Below are 18,152 nucleotides of genomic sequence, written 5' to 3' on the forward strand. Positions count from 1 at the left end.
GGGGTCGTTGACAATTTTTGGGCCATCCTCTGACACTGCCTGGTGTAGAGGTCCTGGATGGCAGGCAGCTTAGCCCCAGTGATGTTCTGGGCCATAGGCACTACCCTCTGTAGTGCCTTGTGGTTGGAGGCTGAGCAGTTGCCATACCAGGCAGTGATGCAACCAGTCAAGGATGCTCTCGACATTGCAGCTGTAGAAGATTTTGAGGATCTGAGGACCCATGCCAAATCTTTTCAGTTTCTTGAGGGGAATAGGTTTTGTCGTGCCCTCTTCACGACTGTCTTGGTGTGTTTGGACCATTCTCGTTTGTTGAGGATTTGGACACCAAGCAACGTGAAGCTCTCAACCTGCTCCACTACAGCCCCGCCGATGAGAATGGGGGAGTGCTCGGTCCTCCTTTTCCTGTAGTCCATAATCATCTCCTTTTGCCTTGATTACGTTAAGGGATAGGCTGTTATTCTGGCACCACCCCGCCAGGTCCCTGTCCTCTTCCCTATAGGCTGTCTCATCAATGTCGGTAATCAGGCCTACCACCGTTGTGTCGTCTGCAAACTTAATGATGGTGTTGGAGTTGTGCCTGGCCATGCAGTCGTGGGTGAACAGGGAGTACAGGAGGGGACTGAGCTCGCACCCCTGGGGGGCTTCAGTGTTGAGGATCAGCGTGACAGATATGTTGCTACCTACCCTTAGAACACGGGGGCGGCCCGTCAGAAAGTCCAGGATCCAGTTGCCGAGGGAGGTGTTTAGTCCCAGGATCCTTAGCTTAGTTATGAGCTTGTGCTGAACGCTGAGCTGTAGTCAATGAATAGCATTCTCACGTAGGTGTTCCTTTTGTCCAGATAGGAAAGAACAGTGTGGAGTGCAATAGAGATTGCATCATCTGTGGATCAGTTTGAGCAGCATGCAAATTGGAGCGAGTATAGGGTTTCTGGGATAATGGTGATAATGTGAGCCATTACCAGCCTTTCAAAGCACTTCATGTCTATGGACGTGAGTGTTACGGGTCCGTAGTCATTTAGGCAGGTTGCCTTTGTGTTCTTGGGCACAGGGATTATGGTGGTCTGCTTGAAACATGTTGGTATTACAGACTCAATCAGGGACATGTTGCCAGTTGGTCAGGACATGCCCGGAGCACACGTCCTAGTAATCTGTCTGGCCCCAAAGCCTTGTGTATATTGACCTGTTTAAAGGTCTTACTCACATCAGCTACGGAGAGCGTGATCACACAGTCGTCTGGAACAGCTGATGCTCTCATGCATGCCTCAGTGTTGCTTGCCTCGAAGCAAGCATAGAAGTTATTTAGCTCGTCTGGTAGGCTCGTGTCACTGGTCAGCTCGCGGCTGTGCTTCCCTTTGTCGTCTGTAATAGTTTGCAGGCTTGTAAGCAGGAATCAGGAGGATATAATTATCGTCAGATTTACCAAATAGAGGGCGAGGGAGAGCTTTGTACGCCTCTCTGTGTGTGGAGTAAAGGTGATCTAGAATTTCTTTCCCTCTGGTTGCGCATGTAACATACTGATAGAAAATAGGTAAAACTGATTTAAGTTTCCCTGCATTAAAGTCCCCGGCCACTATGAGCTCCGCCTCTGGGTGAGTGGTTTCCTGTTTCCTTATACAGCTGACTGAATACAGTCGTAGTGCATCTGTCTGGTGGTAAATAAACAGCCCCGAAAAACAGCCCCTCTTGGCAAATAGTGTGGTCTACTGCTCATCATCAGATACTCTACTTCAGGTGAGCAAAATCTAGAGACTTCCTTAGATTTCATGCATCAGCTGTTGTTTACAAATATACACAGACCACCCCCCTTCGTCTTACCGGACGGAGTGTGCTGTTCTATCTAGCCGGTGCTGCGTATATCCCGTCAGCTGAATGTTTTCCATGCTGTCATTCTGCCACGATTTGGTGAAACATAAGATATTACAGTTTTTGATGTTCCGTTGGTAGGATATTCGTGATCATACATCTTCTAATTTATTGTCCAATGATTGTACGTTGGCAAGTAATATTGATGGTAAGGACAAATTTCCCAATCGCCGTGGGCGGATCCTTACGAGGCACCCCGCCCTGTGTCCTCTATACCTGTGTCTCTTTCTCTTGCCAATGACGGGATTTCAGCCTTTTCCGGTGTCTGAAGTACATCCTGTGCGTCCTGCTTGATGAAGAAAAAATCTTTGTCTAATCCGAAGTGAGTGATCGCTGTCTTGATATCCAGAAGCTCTTTTTTTGACGTAAGATATGGTGGCAGAAACATTAGTTACAAATAACGTAACCCCCCACATAATAGCACAATTGGTTAGGCGCCCGTAAAACGGCTGCCATTTCTTCCATCTCCATCTCACACCCTTCCTGTCACCCCAGGCGACTCTAATGTGACATTGCATCCAAGTACAGCCTTCGCAGCAAAAATCAAGGCCATGTCCTAAAGGTCCATAACATTTGATCTATTTCCCTATTTGCCTCCTCATTTTGCTTCTGAAGGGCGATAGAGTTCACATGCCCTGTGTCCAATGCTAGCTTTACGCCCGTACATTGAACAGAACGGGGATATCCGGTTATGTGAGTCGTTTTTTGGCTAATCCAGCTCACGGCAGGGCATTCTCTAAGCAGTGTCTCTCCCACTGGATTGTGGAAGCTATCTCCCTGGCATATAACAGCGAGGGGCAGGGGTTACCTAGCGGTGTAGCGCCCAGGGGTCTGCCAGCGTATTGGTCGTTGTTTAAAAGGTAGATTATAGAAGATATTTGGCGCTGCGGTGAGTTGGATGTCGCTTGGATGTCACTGCTCCCAGTGTAACCCACAGGGTGTTTACGGCTGGGACAGGGGAACGTCACTAGGCAGCATACCGTGTGCTCAATACCCAGAATACCGTATCTGGCCTGGTCAGGTCTGGGTGGTCTGCAATGGACCGTTTCATTTAGTATCCATGGGGGGGCAGCTTGGGGCGTGATTATATTTCTCCAGAGTATGTTGTACCGATGTTTCCCTCCTTCAGGGAACAGTATTTAGTGTCATAATGTATTGTTTTTAGTTGTCTATAAATAGTGCTTCAGACTGGCTTCACTAGCAGGACTAAGTGCTGATCTAAGGAAAGTCTCTTTCTTATTAAATAGTTTTAGGATTATTATTATTATTATTATTATTATTATTATTATTATTATTATTATCATCTTCCCACCAATCACAATCTATTCTACAGTATACTTACAAAAACAGCCAGATATTATAATCCTACTACACCTATATTGTAATAATATGTTGGCTTTGAACCTGGGTGGTTTAAACACTTAAAGACTATATTAGACCTCTGAGCCAAAGCCTCTTGCTTAGTGGAACCATGCATTCACACTGCTGAACACGCTGCTGTCAGAAAGACTTGAAGATATGTGAGGACAGAGGATGCCAACGCCCTGCCGCTAAACTGTAGCAATTAAAGATAGCGTTTAGAAAAGGAATATAACACTGCTTATGGCTAAGACATTCCTTGGCATCATTCTTAAAGTAAACAGTCATTTGTCACCAGCATTCGAATGAACAATGTTTTCACAACTCTAATCTATGCCAGCAATATTGGCAGTGTTAATGTAGCTGCCAGCACAGAATTTCATTGTTCAACATTTTAAATGTGTCGCTTTAAAATGAGCTGAGCTTGTTTTTTGTTTGAAGACAGACAGAATGTTGATGAGTTACCGAAGTGTTCTGAAAAGACCAGGGACGGAATGTTGATGAGTTACGTGTTCTGAAAAGACCAGGGATGGAATGGTGATGAGTTACGTGTTCTGAAAAGACCAGGGACTGAATGGTGATGAGTTACTGTAGTATTCTGAAAAGACCAGGGACGGAATGTTGATGAGTTACCGTAGTGTTCTGAAAAGACCAGGGACTGAATGGTGATGAGTTACCGTAGTGTTCTGAAAAGACCAGGGATGGAATGGTGATGAGTTACCGTAGTGTTCTGAAAAGACCAGGGACTGAATGGTGATGAGTTACCGTAGTGTTCTGAAAAGACCAGGGATGGAATGGTGATGAGTTACGTGTTCTGAAAAGACCAGGGATGGAATGGTGATGAGTTACCGTAGTGTTCTGAAAAGACCAGGGACGGAATGGTGATGAGTTACCGTAGTGTTCTGAAAAGACCAGGGACTGAATGGTGATGAGTTACGTGTTCTGAAAAGACCAGGGAGGGAATGTTTATGAGTTACCGTAGTGTTCTGAAAAGACCAGGGACTGAATGGTGATGAGTTACCGTAGTGTTCTGAAAAGACCAGGGATGGAATGGTGATGAGTTACCGTAGTGTTCTGAAAAGACCAGGGACTGAATGGTGATGAGTTACCGTAGTGTTCTGAAAAGACCAGGGACTGAATGGTGATGAGTTACGTGTTCTGAAAAGACCAGGGACGGAATGGTGATGAGTTACGTGTTCTGAAACGACCAGGGAGGGAATGTTGATGAGTTACCGTAGTGTTCTGAAAAGACCAGGGACGGAATGGTGATGAGTTACCGTAGTGTTCTGAAAAGACCAGGGACGGAATGGTGATGAGTTACCGTAGTGTTCTGAAAATACCAGGGACGGAATGGTGATGAGTTACGTGTTCTGAAAAGACCAGGGACGGAATATTGATGAATTACCGTAGTGTTCTGAAAAGACCAGGGACAGAATGGTGATGAGTTACGTGTTCTGAAAATACCAGGGACGGAATGGTGATGAGTTACGTGTTCTGAAAAGACCAGGGACGGAATGGTGATGAGTTACCGTAGTGTTCTGAAAATACCAGGGACGGAATGGTGATGAGTTACGTGTTCTGAAAAGATCAGGGACGGAATATTGATGAATTACCGTAGTGTTCTGAAAAGACCAGGGACAGAATGGTGATGAGTTACGTGTTCTGAAAAGACCAGGGACGGAATGTTGATGAATTACCGTAGTTTTCTGAAAAGACCAGGGACGGAATGGTGATGAGTTACCGTAGTGTTCTGAAAAGACCAGGGAGGGAATGTTGATGAGTTACCGTAGTGTTCTGAAAAGACCAGGTACGGAATGGTGATGAGTTACCGTAGTGTTCTGAAAAGACCAGGGAGGGAATGTTGATGAGTTACGTGTTCTGAAAAGACCAGGGACGGAATGGTGATGAGTTACGTGTTCTGAATCGACCAGGGACGGAATGATGATGAGTTACCGTAGTGTTCTGAAAATACCAGGGACGGAATGGTGATGAGTTACGTGTTCTGAAAAGACCAGGGACTGAATGGTGATGAGTTACCGTAGTGTTCTGAAAAGACCAGGGACGGAATGTTGATGAGTTACCGTAGTGTTCTGAAAAGACCAGGGATGGAATGTTGATGAGTTACCGTAGTATTCTGAAAAGACCAGGGATGGAATGTTGATGAGTTACCGTAGTGTTCTGAAAAGACCAGGGACGGAATGTTGATGAGTTACCGTAGTGTTCTGAAAAGACCAGGGACGGAATGTTGATGAGTTACCGTAGTGTTCTGAAAAGACCAGGGACGGAATGTTGATGAGTTACCGTAGTGTTCTAAAAAGACCAGGGACGGAATGTTGATGAGTTACCGTAGTGTTCTGAAAAGACCAGGGACGGAATGGTGATGAGTTACCGTAGTGTTCTGAAAAGACCAGGGACGGAATGGTGATGAGTTACCGTAGTGTTCTGAAAAGACCAGGGACGGAATGTTGATGAGTTACCGTAGTGTTCTAAAAAGACCAGGGACGGAATGGTGATGAGTTACGTGTTCTGAAAAGACCAGGGACTGAATGGTGATGAGTTACCGTAGTGTTCTGAAAAGACCAGGGATGGAATGTTGATGAGTTACCGTAGTGTTCTGAAAAGACCAGGGACGGAATGTTGATGAGTTACCGTAGTGTTCTAAAAAGACCAGGGACGGAATGGTGATGAGTTACGTGTTCTGAAAAGACCAGGGACTGAATGGTGATGAGTTACCGTAGTGTTCTGAAAAGACCAGGGACGGAATGTTGATGAGTTACCGTAGTGTTCTGAAAAGACCAGGGACAGAAAGTTAATTAGACAGCCTTAAATCAAACTCTGTCTGAATCTTACCTTAAGATATAACACCGTTTTCTTGAGATATGGGTGGCATTATTGAATGTATAACTCAATGCCGATCCTCCCTTCGGTATCAATGTATGATTTGCACAAAGGTTTGAGGGATGCACGTGTGTATTTCAAGTTCAGATTTAGTCCACTTCACAAACAAGCAAGACAGGAGTCAACAGTGGCAGAGATTAAAGACCATCTCTCGTCGACCGACCCCTCCTAGTTTATCAGACACAGCCAGGCTACAACATACACGGTGTTCAAAACATAAAGAACACCTGCTCTTTCCATGACATTCACTGACCAGGTGAATCCAGGTGAAAGTTATGATCCCTTATTGATGCCACTTGTTAAATCCACTTCAATCAGTGTAGATGAAGGGGAGGAGTCAGGTTAAATAAATATGTTGAGACAATTCAGAGGGTGAATGGGCAAGACAAAATATTTAAGTGCCTTTGAATGGGGTAGCGTAGTACGTGCGAAGCGCACCAGTTTGGGTGGGTCAAAAACTTCAACATTGCGGGGTTTTGCACATTCAGTTTCCTGTGTGTACCAAGAATGGTCCACCACCCAAAGGACATCCAGCCAACTTGACACAACTGTGAGAAGCAATTGAGTCAACATGGACCAGCATCCCTGTGAAACGCTATCAACAGCTTATAGAGTCCATGCCCCGATGAATTGAGGGCAAAGCTCAATATTAGGAAGGTGTTAGTAATAGGAGAAGAGATTGGAGTAACTTTGGAATTTACAACACTTCCACTCTTACATATCAAGGCACAAGGCGAGACACAAATGTAGACACAGGAGGCAGATGGTTGGAGTCTTACAATGTTTATTAATCCAAAGGGGTAGGTAAGAGAATGGTCGTGGGCAGCCAAAAAGGTGATAACCAGAGTCCAGGAGGGACAGAGTGGCAGACAGGCTCATGGTCAAGGCAGGCAGAATGGTCAGGCAGGCAGGTACAAAGTCCAGAAACAGGCAAGGATCAAAAACCGGGAGGACTAGAATAAGGAGAATACAAGAAGCAGGAGAACGGGACACCCCTGGTTGACTTGGAAACATACAAGACGAACTGGCACAGAGAGACAGGAAACACAGGGATAAATACACTGGGGAAGATCAGCGACACCTGGAGGGGGTGGAGACAATCACAAGGACAGGTGAAACAGATCAGGGCGTGACATTACAGGGTTCTGGTTCTATGTTTTTGGTTCTAGATTGTGAGTGTCATGTCAGTCAGGGAGAGTAAAATCACCTGAATGACCCTTCATCATCACTGTGAACAGGATAATTACACGTAATCAACTAATGGCTAAATCACAATTAAAAGCCACTGTCATTTTTATCAAAACCTCTACTTATCCACTTCAAATAACCAGTCTTCATGAGATTTTCATAGCCTCTGAATTCTTATACATTATGCATATTAGCACGAAGATAAGTAGACATCATTAGCATAGTCTTTGTATAAGATTGAAGAGAAGAAATGTGTAAAAAACACACAGTGGAATTTGTATTTTTGAACCTCACAATGATCCTTTTGATTCTTCAGAGCCAGTCACTGTCTCAGTATTCTGTTTGTAGTGAGAGGATCTAGCGCGTTACGGCAGGATAACGTATACGTTAATAATCGGGAAGCAAGTACAGGGAGTGAATTTAACGAAGAAACGAGCATGGACCAAAACACGAGTAGCGTACAGACATGAAAAATATAAACAGAAACAACAACACCTGAGGAAAGAACCAAAGAGAGTGACAGATATCGGGGAGGTAATCAGGAAGGTGATGGAGTCCAGGTGAGTCTCATGAGGAGCAGGTGCGTGTAACAATGATAATAATGAGTAAACTGGTGACAACAAGTGCCAGAGAGGAGGAGCTGGAGTAGACGTGACAGGCGTCTTAAGGCCTGTTTCAATTATCCTCTATATGGCTGGCCAGCCCCAGGTTAGGGCTAGGGTTAGGGAAAGGGTTACGTTTAGGGTTAGGATAACGGTTAAGGTTAGGGCTAGGGTTAGGGAAAGGGTTACGTTTAGGGTTAGGATAATGGTTAAGGTTAGGGCTAGTGTTAGGGAAAGGGTTATGTTTAGGGTTAGGATAATGGTTAAGGTTAGGGCTAGGGTTAGGGCTAGGGTTATGTTTAGGGTTAGGATAACGGTTAAGGTTAGGGCTAGGGTTAGGGCTAGGGTTATGTTTAGGGATAGGATAACGGTTAAGGTTAGGGCTAGGGTTAGGGAAAGGGTTATGTTTAGGGTTCGGATAACGGTTAAGGTTAGGGCTAGGGTTAGGGAAAGGGTTACGTTTAGGGTTAGGATAACGGTTAAGGTTAGGGCTAGTGTTAGGGAAAGGGTTATGTTTAGGGTTAGGATAATGGTTAAGGTTAGGGCTAGGGTTAGGGCTAGGGTTATGTTTAGGGTTAGGATAACGGTTAAGGTTAGGGCTAGGGTTAGGGCTAGGGTTATGTTTACGGATAGGATAACGGTTAAGGTTAGGGCTAGGGTTAGGGAAAGGGTTATGTTTAGGGTTCGGATAACGGTTAAGGTTAGGGCTAGGGTTAGGGAAAGGGTTTGGATAACGGTTAAGGTTAGGGCTAGGGTTACGTTTAGGGTTTGGATAACGGTTAAGGTTAGGGCTAGGGTTACGTTTAGGGTTTGGATAACGGTTAAGGTTAGGGCTAGGGTTACGTTTAGGGTTTGGATAATGGTTAGGGCTAGGGTTACGTTTAGGGTTTGGATAACGGTTAAGGTTAGGGCTAGGGTTACGTTTAGGGTTAGGATAACGGTTAAGGTTAGGGCTAGGGTTACGTTTAGGGTTAGGATAACGGTTAAGGTTAGGGCTAGGGTTACGTTTAGGGTTAGGATAACGGTTAAGGTTAAGGCTAGGGTTAGGGCTAGGGTTTGTAGATAGTTGAAATGTTACCGATAGTCTGATTTAAGGTTAGTGCTAGGGTTAGGGCTAGGGTTTGTAGATAGTTGAAATGTTACCGATAGTCTGATTTAAGGTTAGTGCTAGGGTTAGGGTTGGTAGAGAGTTGAAATGTTACTGATAGTCTGGGTTAAGGTTAGGGCTAGGGTTAGGGTTGGTAGAGAGTTGAAATGTTACTGATAGTCTGGGTTAAGGTTAGGGCTAGGGTTAGGGTTGGTAGAGAGTTGACATGTTACTGATAGTCTGGGTTAAGGTTAGGGCTAGGGTTAGGGTTGGTAGAGAGTTGAAATGTTACTGATAGTCTGGGTTAAGGTTAGGACTGATAGTCTGGTTAGGGTTGGTAGAGAGTTGAAATGTTACTGATAGTCTGGGTTAAGGTTAGGGCTAGGGTTAGGGTTGGTAGAGAGTTGAAATGTTACTGATAGTCTGGGTTAAGGTTAGGGCTAGGGTTAGGGTTGGTAGAGAGTTGAAATGTTACTGATAGTCTGGGTTAAGGTTAGGGCTAGGGTTAGGGTTGGTAGAGAGTTGAAATGTTACTGATAGTCTGGGTTAAGGTTAGGGCTAGGGTTAGGTTGGTAGAGAGTTGAAATGTTACTGATAGTCTGGGTTAAGGTTAGGGCTAGGGTTAGGGTTGGTAGAGAGTTGAAATGTTACTGATAGTCTGGGTTAAGGTTAGGGCTAGGGTTAGGGTTGGTAGAGAGTTGAAATGTTACTGATAGTCTGGGTTAAGGTTAGGGCTAGGGTTAGGGTTGGTAGAGAGTTGAAATGTTACTGATAGTCTGGGTTAAGGTTAGGGCTAGGGTTAGGGTTGGTAGAGAGTTGAAATGTTACTGATAGTCTGGGTTAAGGTTAGGGCTAGGGTTAGGGTTGGTAGAGAGTTGAAATGTTACTGATAGTCTGGGTTAAGGTTAGGGCTAGGGTTAGGGTTGGTAGAGAGTTGAAATGTTACTGATAGTCTGGGTTAAGGTTAGGGCTAGGGTTAGGGTTGGTAGAGAGTTGAAATGTTACTGATAGTCTGGGTTAAGGTTAGGGCTAGGGTTAGGGTTGGTAGAGAGTTGACATGTTACTGATAGTCTGGGTTAAGGTTAGGGCTAGGGTTAGGGTTGGTAGAGAGTTGAAATGTTACTGATAGTCTGGGTTAAGGTTAGGGCTAGGGTTAGGGTTGGTAGAGAGTTGACATGTTACTGATAGTCTGGGTTAAGGTTAGGGCTAGGGTTAGGGTTGGTAGAGAGTTGAAATGTTACTGATAGTCTGGGTTAAGGTTAGGGCTAGGGTTAGGGTTGGTAGAGAGTTGAAATGTTACTGATAGTCTGGGTTAAGGTTAGGGCTAGGGTTAGGGTTGGTAGAGAGTTGAAATGTTACTGATAGTCTGGGTTAAGGTTAGGGCTAGGGTTAGGGTTGGTAGAGAGTTGAAATGTTACTGATAGTCTGGGTTAAGGTTAGGGCTAGGGTTAGGGTTGGTAGAGAGTTGAAATGTTACTGATAGTCTGGGTTAAGGTTAGGGCTAGGGTTAGGGTTGGTAGAGAGTTGAAATGTTACTGATAGTCTGGGTTAAGGTTAGGGCTAGGGTTAGGGTTGGTAGAGAGTTGAAATGTTACTGATAGTCTGGGTTAAGGTTAGGGCTAGGGTTAGGGTTGGTAGAGTTGAAATGTTACTGATAGTCTGGGTTAGGTTAGGGCTAGGGTTAGGGTTGAGAATGTTACTGATAGTCTGGGTTAAGGTTAGGGCTAGGGTTAGGGTTGGTAGAGAGTTGAAATGTTACTGATAGTCTGGGTTAAGGTTAGGGCTAGGGTTAGGGTTGGTAGAGAGTTGAAATGTTACTGATAGTCTGGGTTAAGGTTAGGGCTAGGGTTAGGGAAATGTTACTGATAGTCTGGGTTAGAGGGCTAGGGTTGAAATGTTACTGATAGTCTGGGTTAAGGTTAGGGCTAGGGTTAGGGGTTGGTAGAGAGTTGAAATGTTACTGATAGTCTGGGTTAAGGTTAGGGCTAGGGTTAGGGTTGGTAGAGAGTTGAAATGTTACTGATAGTCTGGGTTAAGGTTAGGGCTAGGGTTAGGGTTGGTAGAGAGTTGAAACTGATAGTCTGGGTTAGGCTGATAGTCTGGTAGTTGAGGTTACTGATAGTCTGGGTTAAGGTTAGGATTAGGGTTGGTAGAGAGTTGAAATGTTACTGATAGTCTGGGTTAAGGTTAGGGCTAGGGTTAGGGTTGGTAGAGAGTTGAAATGTTACTGATAGTCTGGGTTAAGGTTAGGGCTAGGGTTAGGGTTGGTAGAGAGTTGACATGTTACTGATAGTCTGGGTTAAGGTTAGGGCTAGGGTTAGGGTTGGTAGAGAGTTGACATGTTACTGATAGTCTGGGTTAAGGTTAGGGCTAGGGTTAGGGTTGGTAGAGAGTTGAAATGTTACTGATAGTCTGGGTCAAGGTTAGGGCTAGGGTTAGGGTTGGTAGAGAGTTGAAATGTTACTGATAGTCTGGGTTAAGGTTAGGGCTAGGGTTAGGGTTGGTAGAGAGTTGAAATGTTACTGATAGTCTGGGTTAAGGTTAGGGCTAGGGTTAGGTTTGGTAGAGAGTTGACATGTTACTGATAGTCTGGGTTAAGGTTAGGGCTAGGATTAGGGTTGGTAGAGAGTTGAAATGTTACTGATAGTCTGGGTTAAGGTTAGGGCTAGGGTTAGGGTTGGTAGAGAGTTGAAATGTTACTGATAGTCTGGGTTAAGGTTAGGGCTAGGGTTAGGGTTGGTAGAGAGTTGAAATGTTACTGATAGTCTGGGTCAAGGTTAGGGCTAGGGTTAGGGTTGGTAGAGAGTTGAAATGTTACTGATAGTCTGGGTTAAGGTTAGGGCTAGGGTTAGGGTTGGTAGAGAGTTGAAATGTTACTGATAGTCTGGGTTAAGGTTAGGGCTAGGGTTAGGGTTGGTAGAGAGTTGAAATGTTACTGATAGTCTGGGTTAAGGTTAGGGCTAGGATTAGGGTTGGTAGAGAGTTGAAATGTTACTGATAGTCTGGGTTAAGGTTAGGGCTAGGGTTAGGGTTGGTAGAGAGTTGAAATGTTACTGATAGTCTGGGTTAAGGTTAGGGCTAGGGTTAGGGTTGGTAGAGAGTTGAAATGTTACTGATAGTCTGGGTTAATGTTAGGGCTAGGATTAGGGTTGGTAGAGAGTTGAAATGTTACTGATAGTCTGGGTTAAGGTTAGGGCTAGGGTTAGGGTTGGTAGAGAGTTGACATGTTACTGATAGTCTGGGTTAAGGTTAGGGCTAGGATTAGGGTTGGTAGAGAGTTGAAATGTTACTGATAGTCTGGGTTAAGGTTAGGGCTAGGATTAGGGTTGGTAGAGAGTTGAAATGTTACTGATAGTCTGGGTTAAGGTTAGGGCTAGGGTTAGGGTTGGTAGAGAGTTGAAATGTTACTGATAGTCTGGGTTAAGGTTAGGCTAGGGTTAGGGTTGGTAGAGAGTTGACATGTTACTGATAGTCTGGGTTAAGGTTAGGGCTAGGGTTAGGGTTGGTAGAGAGTTGAAATGTTACTGATAGTCTGGGTTAAGGTTAGGGCTAGGGTTAGGGTTGGTAGAGAGTTGACATGTTACTGATAGTCTGGGTTAAGGTTAGGGCTAGGGTTAGGGTTGGTAGAGAGTTGACATGTTACTGATAGTCTGGGTTAAGGTTAGGGCTAGGGTTAGGGTTGGTAGAGAGTTGAAATGTTACTGATAGTCTGGGTTAAGGTTAGGGCTAGGGTTAGGGTTGGTAGAGAGTTGAAATGTTACTGATAGTCTGGGTCAAGGTTAGGGCTAGGGTTAGGGTTGGTAGAGAGTTGAAATGTTACTGATAGTCTGGGTTAAGGTTAGGGCTAGGGTTAGGGTTGGTAGAGAGTTGAAATGTTACTGATAGTCTGGGTTAAGGTTAGGGCTAGGGTTAGGGTTGGTAGAGAGTTGACATGTTACTGATAGTCTGGGTTAAGGTTAGGGCTAGGATTAGGGTTGGTAGAGAGTTGAAATGTTACTGATAGTCTGGGTTAAGGTTAGGGCTAGGATTAGGGTTGGTAGAGAGTTGACATGTTACTGATAGTCTGGGTTAAGGTTAGGGCTAGGGTTAGGGTTGGTAGAGAGTTGAAATGTTACTGATAGTCTGGGTTAAGGTTAGGGCTAGGGTTAGGGTTGGTAGAGAGTTGAAATGTTACTGATAGTCTGGGTCAAGGTTAGGGCTAGGGTTAGGGTTGGTAGAGAGTTGACATGTTACTGATAGTCTGGGTTAAGGTTAGGGCTAGGGTTAGGGTTGGTAGAGAGTTGAAATGTTACTGATAGTCTGGGTTAAGGTTAGGGCTAGGGTTAGGGTTGGTAGAGAGTTGACATGTTACTGATAGTCTGGGTTAAGGTTAGGGCTAGGGTTAGGGTTGGTAGAGAGTTGACATGTTACTGATAGTCTGGGTTAAGGTTAGGGCTAGGGTTAGGGTTGGTAGAGAGTTGAAATGTTACTGATAGTCTGGGTTAAGGTTAGGGCTAGGGTTAGGGTTGGTAGAGAGTTGAAATGTTACTGATAGTCTGGGTTAAGGTTAGGGCTAGGGTTAGGGTTGGTAGAGAGTTGAAATGTTACTGATAGTCTGGGTTAAGGTTAGGGCTAGGATTAGGGTTGGTAGAGAGTTGAAATGTTACTGATAGTCTGGGTTAAGGTTAGGGCTAGGGTTAGGGTTGGTAGAGAGTTGAAATGTTACTGATAGTCTGGGTTAATGTTAGGGCTAGGGTTAGGGTTGGTAGAGAGTTTAAATGTTACTGATAGTCTGGGTTAAGGTTAGGGCTAGGGTTAGGGTTGGTAGAGAGTTGAAATGTTACTGATAGTCTGGGTTAAGGTTAGGGCTAGGGTTAGGTTGGTAGAGAGTTGAAATGTTACTGATAGTCTGGGTTAAGGTTAGGGCTAGGGTTAGGGTTGGTAGAGAGTTGAAATGTTACTGATAGTCTGGGTTAAGGTTAGGGCTAGGGTTAGGGTTGGTAGAGAGTTGAAATGTTACTGATAGTCTGGGTCAAGGTTAGGGCTAGGGTTAGGGTTGGTAGAGAGTTGAAATGTTACTGATAGTCTGTCGATCATCTACAGAAGGACTATCCAAATAATGTGTTTCCCAGGCAGGTAGTAAATCCCTGGTGAAAGACATGGAGCAGAGGATACACGTCCCTGGCCGGGGCCTAGCTCACCGAGGTGCTCACCGAGGTGCTCGAGAGGTGGATCAGGACTCCTCAGGCTCTGCTAGGGGGTTGCAGTAGTGCTACATCTGTTAGACACAGAGGTGAACTCTCAACTCTCAGATGGCAGTCAGCGAAGACCAGACAATCATTTATTGATATAAATCAGGAAGCATACTTATTTATCCCCAAAATACTTGCGACATATGCTCTTCTATATGGTTCTCCTCCCAAGTAGAATATCAAAACATAGCGTTTCTCTGCACTATACAAGAGAAAAAAGCAATACAAAACCAGCTTCAGACACACTGTTATGGGCATTGTGTGAATTACAGGTAGCCATTGGGGGGGCTCAGGTCCCCTGAATGAGATGTTAGTTCCCATAAATGCAACAAAATTCAACTTTAGGGAGTCTCTAAATAATTGTAATTTAACCATGCTCCCATTTGTTTAAAATGCAGTGGTGAATATGTTTTACAGTGGTAAATGTGAAAATAAAATCTTCTCCTGAAACCAACAACCAACAACCTAACCCTAACCCAACCCATGCGTCCTTGATTACAAAAAATTGCCTTCATAATAAATTCATTAGATTTATCCCATGATTTATCATTGTTTGCTTAAGTCAGTCAGCTGTTTAGAGCGCTCATTGAGTTATTTTTCAGGTGCACAGTGGGTAATGGTGTTCTCCATGACCAGAAGTAGTAGAACCATTTATAGAGCTTCATTAATTTCTATCAATATATATTTTCTTTCTTGGATCAGTTGGTGATGGTCAATGACAGTAGGACTATAGTTCACTCTTTCTGTTAGAAGCTTTCGATTTTTACAATGGCATAAGCCTATAATACACTGAACAAAAATATAACTTGTAAAGTGCTGGTCACCTTTTTCATGAGTTGAAATAAAATAACCCAGAAATTTTCCATACACACAAAAGCTTTTTTCTCTCAAATCGTGTGCACAAACTTGTTTAAATTCCTGTTAAAGAGCGTTTTATCAGCCTGACTCCCAAGTGGGTGGACCTATGCCCTTCCAGGCCCACCCATAGCTGAGGCCCTGCCCAGTCATGTGAAATCCATAGATTAGGGCCTAATGAATATATTTAAATTGACAGTTTTACTGATATAAACTTTAACTCAGCAAAATCTTTAAAATGGTTGCAAGTCGCGTTTATATTTGTATATTTTTTTTGTGCCCTTGAGAACTGTTTTCACTGCAAAACCTAATGAAATGTTACCTAGGCCTGTTTACACTTGGGCTACAGTGCATTTTCCAAAACCTCCAAGATCCATGATTCATACAGGGTTGAAGTTCAATGTTTTAACTCAAAATGTGAAATGCTTAATAATGACAAATAACACTGTCATAAATGTCATTAATGTAAGGAAAGATAGTGTTGTAGGTCACATGATTTGTGAAGACTCCAGTCATTAATTCACGGCTCATGGTGTAAACATGTTTTGATTCAGCTCATGTATTATATTGAATGTAAGCTACCTGTTCTGCGTAAGTTGATGTGTTTAAAATAGCCTTGGCTGAGAGGGTAGACTACTGGCAGTAGTGTAGGTGTAGTGCAGAGTAAAACCATCTTTAAAGCTTTTTTACCACGACCTGCAACCACTAATTTATTTATAACACTACATCACTGGCTACCAGCTATTTCAAGTTCATCGTAATACACATTGTAGCCTAATCTAGTAAAATCACCATGTGTGTCAGGGTGACCATTCTGTTTTTCCAGGGACAGTTTCAGTCCTATTTCAGGTGTCCCGTCTTTTCAGCCAACAAAAAAATTTACATTTATTGGCAAGACACATCAATTAATGTTGGGCTATTCGATGACAATCGCTGAATGTCATTAGACACACTTTTTTGGTGTTTTGTAATAGATTTCTATTTCAATTCATCACATGGCATGAGTATACATGCAGTTTGGATGCTGCGCTTCTTTTGGAGTGGACAAACACTTTTTGAAGATATTTGTTTGACAATCAGATGAAAATATCATAAATGGTTGTGTTCATGCCACAACAAAAGGAAATACCGTATTACCGTTTAAATAACGTCTTTATTAGGCCAATGAAAATAAGTTGCATTCAATAGAGACCCCCCCTGAATGTCATGGTGTAATTCACATTCTGGTTATGGGTGAAATCTGTCGGTGTCCTCTGCCTCCTCCACTGTCTGCAGTGCTGTCTGTTTTTACAAGATAAGAGCTCCTGTTATCTGTCTTCCGAGTGCTTCTCAGACATTCGCTAGCTACTATCTCACTCAGGGAAGGATTGTTTACCCTCATGCCAATATTAATGTTCCATTTGACATTGCACAATTTTATGATGCGATTATTTGCATCCACAAGAATAATATCTCGCCGTACACACCTCTGTAGCTGTCCACACCTCTGTAGCTGTCCACACCTCTGTAGCTGTCCACACCTTTGAAGCTGTCCACACCTCTGTACCTGAGTGACATTGACATGATGAAATGTGTCAGAACACCCTCAAAATGAAGTTAAGCTCCTGGTGAAATTACCGATAATAACAAAAAAAATGATCTTGTTAGTGAGATCCTCAGTGTTTATCAGATACATTTTGTCTGTATTTAACTTCAGAAAAAAATACAACAAAGAGTTTCATATCTTCTTGTGGAATTCCTCTGTCTGTTGCTGTCTAGCTGTGAAACTAAAGGGCTGTGGGAATCAAGCTTTATCTTGAATGTTTCTTTTTGTTAAATTTAACTTGGCAAGTCCGTTAAGAAGAAATTCTTATTTTCAATGACCACCTACCCGGGAGCTGTGGGTTAACTGGTCTAGGAACAGTGGGTTAACTGGTCTACGAACAGTGGGTTAACTGGTCTAGGAACAGTGGGTTAACTGGTCTAGGAACAGTGGGTTAACTGGCCTAGGAACAGTGGGTTAACTGGTCTAGGAACAGTGGGTTAACTGGTCTACGAACAGTGGGTTAACTGGTCTAGGAACAGTGGGTTAACTGGTCTAGGAACAGTGGGTTAACTGGTCTAGGAACAGTGGGTTATCTGGTCTAGGAACAGTGGGTTAACTGGTCTAGGAACAGTGGGTTAACTGGTCTAGGAACAGTGGGTTAACTGGTCTAGGAACAGTGGGTTAACTGGTCTAGGAACAGTGGGTTAACTGGTCTAGGAACAGTGGGTTAACTGGCCTAGGAACAGTGGGTTAACTGGTCTAGGAACAGTGGGTTAACTGGCCTAGGAACAGTGGGTTAACTGGTCTAGGAACAGTGGGTTAACTGGTCTAGGAACAGTGGGTTAACTGGTCTAGGAACAGTGGGTTAACTGGTCTAGGAACAGTGGGTTAACTGGTCTAGGAACAGTGGGTTAACTGGCCTAGGAACAGTGGGTTAACTGGTCTAGGAACAGTGGGTTAACTCGTCTAGGAACAGTGGGTTAACTGGACTAGGAACAGTGGGTTAACTGGTCTAGGAACAGTGGGTTAACTGGTCTAGGAACAGTGGGTTAACTGGTCTAGGAACAGTGGATTAACTGGTCTAGGAACAGTGGGTTAACTGGTCTAGGAACAGTGTGTTAACTGGTCTAGGAACAGTGGGTTAACTGGTCTAGGAACAGTGGGTTAACTGGTCTAGGAACAGTGGGTTAACTGGTCTAGGAACAGTGGGTTAACTGGTCTAGGAACAGTGGGTTAACTGGTCTAGGAACAGTGGGTTAACTGGTCTAGGAACAGTGGGTTAACTGGCCTAGGAACAGTGGGTTAACTGGTCTAGGAACAGTGGGTTAACTGGTCTAGGAACAGTAGGTTAACTGGTCTAGGAACAGTGGGTTAACTGCCTTGTTCAGGGGCAGAACAACAGATAATTTTTTTACCTTGTCAATTCATGGATTTGATCCAGCAACATTTCAGTTACTGGGCCTATGCTCTAACCACTAGGCTACCTAGTAATGACTTCTCTTTCCATCTGCTACTGTAGAATACATCATTATGGGTCAATGTCA

General features: G+C 43.9%; 1 protein-coding gene and 1 long non-coding RNA gene across 7 annotated transcripts in view; both read left to right on the top strand.

Annotated features, from left to right (window-relative positions):
- The window catches only part of LOC118368043 (neurexin-3a-like), a 727,496-nt gene that overhangs the window by 697,334 nt on the left and 12,010 nt on the right, over positions 1-18,152 (top strand). The window lies entirely within an intron of this gene.
- Positions 11,600-13,677, top strand: LOC127915846 (uncharacterized). Of its 2 annotated transcripts, none has more exons than XR_008092512.1 (3): positions 11,600-11,773; positions 12,540-13,188; positions 13,307-13,677. It is a non-coding gene; the product is annotated as an uncharacterized LOC127915846 (long non-coding RNA). The 2 variants fall into 2 exon arrangements; XR_008092513.1 differs by having other exon boundaries at positions 12,540-12,775.

This window comes from Oncorhynchus keta, chromosome 35 (genome assembly GCF_023373465.1).
Source record: "Oncorhynchus keta strain PuntledgeMale-10-30-2019 chromosome 35, Oket_V2, whole genome shotgun sequence".
In the NCBI taxonomy this organism is placed as follows: domain Eukaryota; kingdom Metazoa; phylum Chordata; class Actinopteri; order Salmoniformes; family Salmonidae; genus Oncorhynchus; species Oncorhynchus keta.